Source organism: Onthophagus taurus, unplaced genomic scaffold (genome assembly GCF_036711975.1).
Source record: "Onthophagus taurus isolate NC unplaced genomic scaffold, IU_Otau_3.0 ScKx7SY_22, whole genome shotgun sequence".
Classification (NCBI taxonomy): domain Eukaryota; kingdom Metazoa; phylum Arthropoda; class Insecta; order Coleoptera; family Scarabaeidae; genus Onthophagus; species Onthophagus taurus.
Genome location: NW_027248947.1, coordinates 212,353 through 224,419, shown reverse-complemented (window position 1 = coordinate 224,419; position 12,067 = coordinate 212,353).

The window sequence follows — 12,067 nt, the reverse complement described above, 5'->3', positions numbered from 1 at the left end:
TTTTCTGTATTGTGCCCCGGATACCGTTTTTTTTCAACACTCTTGTAATTTCCACATTTTTGAAAAATTCTGCTCATTGATGCATCTGGGAGCAAAAAAGTTACAGACCGTTGTGTTAAGGACACAATTTGCTACAACTTTTGTAGTAAAAGTTTTTCTGTATTGTGCTCCGGATACCGTTTTTTTTCAACACTCTTGTAATTTCCACATTTTTGAAAAATTCTGCTCATTGATGCATCTGGGAGCAAAAAAGTTACAGACCATTGTGTTAAGGGTACAATTTGCTACAACTTTTGTAGTAAAAGTTTTTCTGTATTGTGCTCCGGATACCGTTTTTTTTCAACACTCTTGTAATTTCCACATTTTTGAAAAATTCTGCTCATTGATGCATCTGGGAGCAAAATAGTTACAGACCATTGTGTTAAGGGTACAATTTGCTACAACTTTTGTAGTAAAAGTTTTTCTATATTGTGCTCCGGATACCGTTTTTTTTCAACACTCCTGTAATTTCCACATTTTTGAAAAATTCTGCTCATTCATGCATCTGGGAGCAAAAAAGTTACAGACCATTGTGTTAAGGGTACAATTTGCTACAACTTTTGTAGTAAAAGTTTTTCTGTATTGTGCTCCGGATACCGTTTTTTTTCAACACTCTTGTAATTTCCACATTTTTGAAAAATTCTGCTCATTGATGCATCTGGGAGCAAAATAGTTACAGACCATTGTGTTAAGGGTACAATTTGCTACAACTTTTGTAGTAAAAGTTTTTCTGTATTGTGCTCCGGATACCGTTTTTTTTCAACACTCCTGTAATTTCCACATTTTTGAAAAATTCTGCTCATTCATGCATCTGGGAGCAAAAAAGTTACAGACCATTGTGTTAAGGGTACAATTTGCTACAACTTTTGTAGTAAGAGTTTTTCTGTATTGTGCTCCGGATGCCGTTTTTTTTCAACACTCTTGTAATTTCCACATTTTTGAAAAATTCTGCTCATTCATGCATCTGGGAGCAAAAAAGTTACAGATCATTGTGTTAAGGGTACAATTTGCTACAACTTTTGTAGTAAGAGTTTTTCTGTATTGTGCTCCGGATGCCGTTTTTTTTCAACACTCTTGTAATTTCCACATTTTTGAAAAATTCTGCTCATTGATGCATCTGGGAGCAAAAAAGTTACAGACCGTTGTGTTAAGGACACAATTTGCTACAACTTTTGTTGTAAAAGATTTTCTGTATTGTGCCCCGGATACCGTTTTTTTTCAACACTCTTGTAATTTCCACATTTTTGAAAAATTCTGCTCATTGATGCATCTGGGAGCAAAAAAGTTACAGACCGTTATGTTAAGGGCAAAATTTGCTACAACTTTTGTTGTAAAAGATTTTCTGTATTGTGCCCCGGATACCGTTTTTTTTCAACACTCTTGTAATTTCCACATTTTTGAAAAATTCTGCTCATTGATGCATCTGGGAGCAAAAAAGTTACAGACCATTGTGTTAAGGGTACAATTTGCTACAACTTTTGTAGTAAGAGTTTTTCTGTATTGTGCTCCGGATGCCGTTTTTTTTCAACACTCTTGTAATTTCCACATTTTTGAAAAATTCTGCTCATTGATGCATCTGGGAGCAAAAAAGTTACAGACCGTTGTGTTAAGGACACAATTTGCTACAACTTTTGTTGTAAAAGATTTTCTGTATTGTGCCCCGGATACCGTTTTTTTTCAACACTCTTGTAATTTCCACATTTTTGAAAAATTCTGCTCATTGATGCATCTGGGAGCAAAAAAGTTACAGACCGTTGTGTTAAGGGCAAAATTTGCTACAACTTTTGTTGTAAAAGATTTTCTGTATTGTGCCCCGGATACCGTTTTTTTTCAACACTCTTGTAATTTCCACATTTTTGAAAAATTCTGCTGATTGATGCATCTGGAAGCAAAAAAGTTACAGACCATTGTATTAAGGTTACAATTTGCTACAACTTTTGTAGTAAAAGTTTTTCTGTATTGTGCTCCGGATACCGTTTTTTTTCAACACTCTTGTAATTTCCACATTTTTGAAAAATTCTGCTCATTGATGCATCTGGGAGCAAAAAAGTTACAGACCATTGTGTTAAGGGTACAATTTGCTACAACTTTTGTAGTAAAAGTTTTTCTGTATTGTGCTCCGGATACCGTTTTTTTTCAACACTCTTGTAATTTCCACATTTTTGAAAAATTCTGCTCATTCATGCATCTGGGAGCAAAAAAGTTACAGACCATTGTGTTAAGGGTACAATTTGCTACAACTTTTGTTGTAAAAGATTTTCTGTATTGTGCCCCGGATACCGTTTTTTTTCAACAATCTTGTAATTTCCACATTTTTGAAAAATTCTGCTCATTGATGCATCTGGGAGCAAAAAAGTTACAGACCATTGTATTAAGGGTACAATTTGCTACAACTTTTGTAGTAAAAGTTTTTCTGTATTGTGCTCCGGATACCGTTTTTTTTCAACACTCTTGTAATTTCCACATTTTTGAAAAATTCTGCTCATTGATGCATCTGGGAGCAAAAAAGTTACAGACCATTGTGTTAAGGGTACAATTTGCTACAACTTTTGTAGTAAAAGTTTTTCTGTATTGTGCTCCGGATACCGTTTTTTTTCAACACTCTTGTAATTTCCACATTTTTGAAAAATTCTGCTCATTCATGCATCTGGGAGCAAAAAAGTTACAGACCATTGTGTTAAGGGTACAATTTGCTACGACTTTTGTTGTAAAAGATTTTCTGTATTGTGCCCCGGATACCGTTTTTTTTCAACAATCTTGTAATTTCCACATTTTTGAAAAATTCTGCTCATTGATGCATCTGGGAGCAAAAAAGTTACAGACCATTGTATTAAGGGTACAATTTGCTACAACTTTTGTAGTAAAAGTTTTTCTGTATTGTGCTCCGGATACCGTTTTTTTTCAACACTCTTGTAATTTCCACATTTTTGAAAAATTCTGCTCATTGATGCATCTGGGAGCAAAAAAGTTACAGACCGTTATGTTAAGGGCAAAATTTGCTACAACTTTTGTTGTAAAAGTTTTTCTGTATTGTGCTCCGGATACCGTTTTTTTTCAACACTCTTGTAATTTCCACATTTTTGAAAAATTCTGCTCATTGATGCATCTGGGAGCAAAATAGTTACAGACCATTGTGTTAAGGGTACAATTTGCTACAACTTTTGTAGTAAAAGTTTTTCTGTATTGTGCTCCGGATACCGTTTTTTTTCAACAATCTTGTAATTTCCACATTTTTGAAAAATTCTGCTCATTGATGCATCTGGGAGCAAAAAAGTTACAGACCGTTATGTTAAGGGCAAAATTTGCTACAACTTTTGTTGTAAAAGATTTTCTGTATTGTGCCCCGGATACCGTTTTTTTTCAACACTCTTGTAATTTCCACATTTTTGAAAAATTCTGCTCATTGATGCATCTGGGAGCAAAAAAGTTACAGACCGTTATGTTAAGGGCAAAATTTGCTACAACTTTTGTTGTAAAAGATTTTCTGTATTGTGCCCCGGATACCGTTTTTTTTCAACACTCTTGTAATTTCCACATTTTTGAAAAATTCTGCTCATTGATGCATCTGGAAGCAAAAAAGTTACAGACCATTGTATTAAGGGTACAATTTGCTACAACTTTTGTAGTAAAAGTTTTTCTGTATTGTGCTCCGGATACCGTTTTTTTTCAACACTCTTGTAATTTCCACATTTTTGAAAAATTCTGCTCATTGATGCATCTGGGAGCAAAATAGTTACAGACCATTGTGTTAAGGGTACAATTTGCTACAACTTTTGTAGTAAAAGTTTTTCTGTATTGTGCTCCGGATACCGTTTTTTTTCAACACTCTTGTAATTTCCACATTTTTGAAAAATTCTGCTCATTCATGCATCTGGGAGCAAAAAAGTTACAGACCATTGTGTTAAGGGTACAATTTGCTACAACTTTTGTTGTAAAAGATTTTCTGTATTGTGCCCCGGATACCGTTTATTTTCAACAATCTTGTAATTTCCACATTTTTGAAAAATTCTGCTCATTGATGCATCTGGGAGCAAAAAAGTTACAGACCATTGTATTAAGGGTACAATTTGCTACAACTTTTGTAGTAAAAGTTTTTCTGTATTGTGCTCCGGATACCGTTTTTTTTCAACACTCTTGTAATTTCCACATTTTTGAAAAATTCTGCTCATTGATGCATCTGGGAGCAAAAAAGTTACAGACCATTGTGTTAAGGGTACAATTTGCTACAACTTTTGTAGTAAAAGTTTTTCTGTATTGTGCTCCGGATACCGTTTTTTTTCAACACTCTTGTAATTTCCACATTTTTGAAAAATTCTGCTCATTGATGCATCTGGGAGCAAAAAAGTTACAGACCGTTGTGTTAAGGACACAATTTGCTACAACTTTTGTAGTAAAAGTTTTTCTGTATTGTGCTCCGGATACCGTTTTTTTTCAACACTCTTGTAATTTCCACATTTTTGAAAAATTCTGCTCATTGATGCATCTGGGAGCAAAAAAGTTACAGACCATTGTGTTAAGGGTACAATTTGCTACAACTTTTGTAGTAAAAGTTTTTCTGTATTGTGCTCCGGATACCGTTTTTTTTCAACACTCTTGTAATTTCCACATTTTTGAAAAATTCTGCTCATTGATGCATCTGGGAGCAAAATAGTTACAGACCATTGTGTTAAGGGTACAATTTGCTACAACTTTTGTAGTAAAAGTTTTTCTATATTGTGCTCCGGATACCGTTTTTTTTCAACACTCCTGTAATTTCCACATTTTTGAAAAATTCTGCTCATTCATGCATCTGGGAGCAAAAAAGTTACAGACCATTGTGTTAAGGGTACAATTTGCTACAACTTTTGTAGTAAAAGTTTTTCTGTATTGTGCTCCGGATACCGTTTTTTTTCAACACTCTTGTAATTTCCACATTTTTGAAAAATTCTGCTCATTGATGCATCTGGGAGCAAAATAGTTACAGACCATTGTGTTAAGGGTACAATTTGCTACAACTTTTGTAGTAAAAGTTTTTCTGTATTGTGCTCCGGATACCGTTTTTTTTCAACACTCCTGTAATTTCCACATTTTTGAAAAATTCTGCTCATTCATGCATCTGGGAGCAAAAAAGTTACAGACCATTGTGTTAAGGGTACAATTTGCTACAACTTTTGTAGTAAGAGTTTTTCTGTATTGTGCTCCGGATGCCGTTTTTTTTCAACACTCTTGTAATTTCCACATTTTTGAAAAATTCTGCTCATTCATGCATCTGGGAGCAAAAAAGTTACAGATCATTGTGTTAAGGGTACAATTTGCTACAACTTTTGTAGTAAGAGTTTTTCTGTATTGTGCTCCGGATGCCGTTTTTTTTCAACACTCTTGTAATTTCCACATTTTTGAAAAATTCTGCTCATTGATGCATCTGGGAGCAAAAAAGTTACAGACCGTTGTGTTAAGGACACAATTTGCTACAACTTTTGTTGTAAAAGATTTTCTGTATTGTGCCCCGGATACCGTTTTTTTTCAACACTCTTGTAATTTCCACATTTTTGAAAAATTCTGCTCATTGATGCATCTGGGAGCAAAAAAGTTACAGACCGTTATGTTAAGGGCAAAATTTGCTACAACTTTTGTTGTAAAAGATTTTCTGTATTGTGCCCCGGATACCGTTTTTTTTCAACACTCTTGTAATTTCCACATTTTTGAAAAATTCTGCTCATTGATGCATCTGGGAGCAAAAAAGTTACAGACCATTGTGTTAAGGGTACAATTTGCTACAACTTTTGTAGTAAGAGTTTTTCTGTATTGTGCTCCGGATGCCGTTTTTTTTCAACACTCTTGTAATTTCCACATTTTTGAAAAATTCTGCTCATTGATGCATCTGGGAGCAAAAAAGTTACAGACCGTTGTGTTAAGGACACAATTTGCTACAACTTTTGTTGTAAAAGATTTTCTGTATTGTGCCCCGGATACCGTTTTTTTTCAACACTCTTGTAATTTCCACATTTTTGAAAAATTCTGCTCATTGATGCATCTGGGAGCAAAAAAGTTACAGACCGTTGTGTTAAGGGCAAAATTTGCTACAACTTTTGTTGTAAAAGATTTTCTGTATTGTGCCCCGGATACCGTTTTTTTTCAACACTCTTGTAATTTCCACATTTTTGAAAAATTCTGCTGATTGATGCATCTGGAAGCAAAAAAGTTACAGACCATTGTATTAAGGTTACAATTTGCTACAACTTTTGTAGTAAAAGTTTTTCTGTATTGTGCTCCGGATACCGTTTTTTTTCAACACTCTTGTAATTTCCACATTTTTGAAAAATTCTGCTCATTGATGCATCTGGGAGCAAAAAAGTTACAGACCATTGTGTTAAGGGTACAATTTGCTACAACTTTTGTAGTAAAAGTTTTTCTGTATTGTGCTCCGGATACCGTTTTTTTTCAACACTCTTGTAATTTCCACATTTTTGAAAAATTCTGCTCATTCATGCATCTGGGAGCAAAAAAGTTACAGACCATTGTGTTAAGGGTACAATTTGCTACAACTTTTGTAGTAAAAGTTTTTCTGTATTGTGCTCCGGATACCGTTTTTTTTCAACACTCTTGTAATTTCCACATTTTTGAAAAATTCTGCTCATTGATGCATCTGGGAGCAAAATAGTTACAGACCATTGTGTTAAGGGTACAATTTGCTACAACTTTTGTAGTAAAAGTTTTTCTGTATTGTGCTCCGGATACCGTTTTTTTTCAACACTCCTGTAATTTCCACATTTTTGAAAAATTCTGCTCATTCATGCATCTGGGAGCAAAAAAGTTACAGACCATTGTGTTAAGGGTACAATTTGCTACAACTTTTGTAGTAAGAGTTTTTCTGTATTGTGCTCCGGATGCCGTTTTTTTTCAACACTCTTGTAATTTCCACATTTTTGAAAAATTCTGCTCATTCATGCATCTGGGAGCAAAAAAGTTACAGATCATTGTGTTAAGGGTACAATTTGCTACAACTTTTGTAGTAAGAGTTTTTCTGTATTGTGCTCCGGATGCCGTTTTTTTTCAACACTCTTGTAATTTCCACATTTTTGAAAAATTCTGCTCATTGATGCATCTGGGAGCAAAAAAGTTACAGACCGTTGTGTTAAGGACACAATTTGCTACAACTTTTGTTGTAAAAGATTTTCTGTATTGTGCCCCGGATACCGTTTTTTTTCAACACTCTTGTAATTTCCACATTTTTGAAAAATTCTGCTCATTGATGCATCTGGGAGCAAAAAAGTTACAGACCGTTATGTTAAGGGCAAAATTTGCTACAACTTTTGTTGTAAAAGATTTTCTGTATTGTGCCCCGGATACCGTTTTTTTTCAACACTCTTGTAATTTCCACATTTTTGAAAAATTCTGCTCATTGATGCATCTGGGAGCAAAAAAGTTACAGACCATTGTGTTAAGGGTACAATTTGCTACAACTTTTGTAGTAAGAGTTTTTCTGTATTGTGCTCCGGATGCCGTTTTTTTTCAACACTCTTGTAATTTCCACATTTTTGAAAAATTCTGCTCATTGATGCATCTGGGAGCAAAAAAGTTACAGACCGTTGTGTTAAGGACACAATTTGCTACAACTTTTGTTGTAAAAGATTTTCTGTATTGTGCCCCGGATACCGTTTTTTTTCAACACTCTTGTAATTTCCACATTTTTGAAAAATTCTGCTCATTGATGCATCTGGGAGCAAAAAAGTTACAGACCGTTGTGTTAAGGGCAAAATTTGCTACAACTTTTGTTGTAAAAGATTTTCTGTATTGTGCCCCGGATACCGTTTTTTTTCAACACTCTTGTAATTTCCACATTTTTGAAAAATTCTGCTGATTGATGCATCTGGAAGCAAAAAAGTTACAGACCATTGTATTAAGGTTACAATTTGCTACAACTTTTGTAGTAAAAGTTTTTCTGTATTGTGCTCCGGATACCGTTTTTTTTCAACACTCTTGTAATTTCCACATTTTTGAAAAATTCTGCTCATTGATGCATCTGGGAGCAAAAAAGTTACAGACCATTGTGTTAAGGGTACAATTTGCTACAACTTTTGTAGTAAAAGTTTTTCTGTATTGTGCTCCGGATACCGTTTTTTTTCAACACTCTTGTAATTTCCACATTTTTGAAAAATTCTGCTCATTCATGCATCTGGGAGCAAAAAAGTTACAGACCATTGTGTTAAGGGTACAATTTGCTACAACTTTTGTTGTAAAAGATTTTCTGTATTGTGCCCCGGATACCGTTTTTTTTCAACAATCTTGTAATTTCCACATTTTTGAAAAATTCTGCTCATTGATGCATCTGGGAGCAAAAAAGTTACAGACCATTGTATTAAGGGTACAATTTGCTACAACTTTTGTAGTAAAAGTTTTTCTGTATTGTGCTCCGGATACCGTTTTTTTTCAACACTCTTGTAATTTCCACATTTTTGAAAAATTCTGCTCATTGATGCATCTGGGAGCAAAAAAGTTACAGACCATTGTGTTAAGGGTACAATTTGCTACAACTTTTGTAGTAAAAGTTTTTCTGTATTGTGCTCCGGATACCGTTTTTTTTCAACACTCTTGTAATTTCCACATTTTTGAAAAATTCTGCTCATTCATGCATCTGGGAGCAAAAAAGTTACAGACCGTTGTGTTAAGGACACAATTTGCTACGACTTTTGTTGTAAAAGATTTTCTGTATTGTGCCCCGGATACCGTTTTTTTTCAACACTCTTGTAATTTCCACATTTTTGAAAAATTCTGCTCATTGATGCATCTGGGAGCAAAAAAGTTACAGACCGTTGTGTTAAGGGCAAAATTTGCTACAACTTTTGTTGTAAAAGATTTTCTGTATTGTGCCCCGGATACCGTTTTTTTTCAACACTCTTGTAATTTCCACATTTTTGAAAAATTCTGCTGATTGATGCATCTGGAAGCAAAAAAGTTACAGACCATTGTATTAAGGTTACAATTTGCTACAACTTTTGTAGTAAAAGTTTTTCTGTATTGTGCTCCGGATACCGTTTTTTTTCAACACTCTTGTAATTTCCACATTTTTGAAAAATTCTGCTCATTGATGCATCTGGGAGCAAAAAAGTTACAGACCATTGTGTTAAGGGTACAATTTGCTACAACTTTTGTAGTAAAAGTTTTTCTGTATTGTGCTCCGGATACCGTTTTTTTTCAACACTCTTGTAATTTCCACATTTTTGAAAAATTCTGCTCATTCATGCATCTGGGAGCAAAAAAGTTACAGACCATTGTGTTAAGGGTACAATTTGCTACAACTTTTGTTGTAAAAGATTTTCTGTATTGTGCCCCGGATACCGTTTTTTTTCAACAATCTTGTAATTTCCACATTTTTGAAAAATTCTGCTCATTGATGCATCTGGGAGCAAAAAAGTTACAGACCATTGTATTAAGGGTACAATTTGCTACAACTTTTGTAGTAAAAGTTTTTCTGTATTGTGCTCCGGATACCGTTTTTTTTCAACACTCTTGTAATTTCCACATTTTTGAAAAATTCTGCTCATTGATGCATCTGGGAGCAAAAAAGTTACAGACCATTGTGTTAAGGGTACAATTTGCTACAACTTTTGTAGTAAAAGTTTTTCTGTATTGTGCTCCGGATACCGTTTTTTTTCAACACTCTTGTAATTTCCACATTTTTGAAAAATTCTGCTCATTCATGCATCTGGGAGCAAAAAAGTTACAGACCATTGTGTTAAGGGTACAATTTGCTACGACTTTTGTTGTAAAAGATTTTCTGTATTGTGCCCCGGATACCGTTTTTTTTCAACAATCTTGTAATTTCCACATTTTTGAAAAATTCTGCTCATTGATGCATCTGGGAGCAAAAAAGTTACAGACCATTGTATTAAGGGTACAATTTGCTACAACTTTTGTAGTAAAAGTTTTTCTGTATTGTGCTCCGGATACCGTTTTTTTTCAACACTCTTGTAATTTCCACATTTTTGAAAAATTCTGCTCATTGATGCATCTGGGAGCAAAAAAGTTACAGACCGTTATGTTAAGGGCAAAATTTGCTACAACTTTTGTTGTAAAAGATTTTCTGTATTGTGCCCCGGATACCGTTTTTTTTCAACACTCTTGTAATTTCCACATTTTTGAAAAATTCTGCTCATTGATGCATCTGGAAGCAAAAAAGTTACAGACCATTGTATTAAGGGTACAATTTGCTACAACTTTTGTAGTAAAAGTTTTTCTGTATTGTGCTCCGGATACCGTTTTTTTTCAACACTCTTGTAATTTCCACATTTTTGAAAAATTCTGCTCATTGATGCATCTGGGAGCAAAAAAGTTACAGACCATTGTGTTAAGGGTACAATTTGCTACAACTTTTGTAGTAAAAGTTTTTCTGTATTGTGCTCCGGATACCGTTTTTTTTCAACACTCTTGTAATTTCCACATTTTTGACAAATTCTGCTCATTGATGCATCTGGGAGCAAAAAAGTTACAGACCATTGTGTTAAGGGTACAATTTGCTACAACTTTTGTAGTAAAAGTTTTTCTGTATTGTGCTCCGGATACCGTTTTTTTTCAACACTCTTGTAATTTCCACATTTTTGAAAAATTCTGCTCATTCATGCATCTGGGAGCAAAAAAGTTACAGACCATTGTGTTAAGGGTACAATTTGCTACGACTTTTGTTGTAAAAGATTTTCTGTATTGTGCCCCGGATACCGTTTTTTTTCAACAATCTTGTAATTTCCACATTTTTGAAAAATTCTGCTCATTGATGCATCTGGGAGCAAAAAAGTTACAGACCATTGTGTTAAGGGTACAATTTGCTACAACTTTTGTAGTAAGAGTTTTTCTGTATTGTGCTCCGGATGCCGTTTTTTTTCAACACTCTTGTAATTTCCACATTTTTGAAAAATTCTGCTCATTGATGCATCTGGGAGCAAAAAAGTTACAGACCGTTGTGTTAAGGACACAATTTGCTACAACTTTTGTTGTAAAAGATTTTCTGTATTGTGCCCCGGATACCGTTTTTTTTCAACACTCTTGTAATTTCCACATTTTTGAAAAATTCTGCTCATTGATGCATCTGGGAGCAAAAAAGTTACAGACCGTTGTGTTAAGGGCAAAATTTGCTACAACTTTTGTTGTAAAAGATTTTCTGTATTGTGCCCCGGATACCGTTTTTTTTCAACACTCTTGTAATTTCCACATTTTTGAAAAATTCTGCTGATTGATGCATCTGGAAGCAAAAAAGTTACAGACCATTGTATTAAGGTTACAATTTGCTACAACTTTTGTAGTAAAAGTTTTTCTGTATTGTGCTCCGGATACCGTTTTTTTTCAACACTCTTGTAATTTCCACATTTTTGAAAAATTCTGCTCATTGATGCATCTGGGAGCAAAAAAGTTACAGACCATTGTGTTAAGGGTACAATTTGCTACAACTTTTGTAGTAAAAGTTTTTCTGTATTGTGCTCCGGATACCGTTTTTTTTCAACACTCTTGTAATTTCCACATTTTTGAAAAATTCTGCTCATTCATGCATCTGGGAGCAAAAAAGTTACAGACCATTGTGTTAAGGGTACAATTTGCTACAACTTTTGTTGTAAAAGATTTTCTGTATTGTGCCCCGGATACCGTTTTTTTTCAACACTCTTGTAATTTCCACATTTTTGAAAAATTCTGCTCATTGATGCATCTGGAAGCAAAAAAGTTACAGACCATTGTATTAAGGGTACAATTTGCTACAACTTTTGTAGTAAGAGTTTTTCTGTATTGTGCTCCGGATACCGTTTTTTTTCAACACTCTTGTAATTTCCACATTTTTGAAAAATTCTGCTCATTGATGCATCTGGGAGCAAAAAAGTTACAGACCATTGTGTTAAGGGTACAATTTGCTACAACTTTTGTAGTAAAAGTTTTTCTGTATTGTGCTCCGGATACCGTTTTTTTTCAACACTCTTGTAATTTCCACATTTTTGAAAAATTCTGCTCATTGATGCATCTGGGAGCAAAAAAGTTACAGACCATTGTGTTAAGGGTACAATTTGCT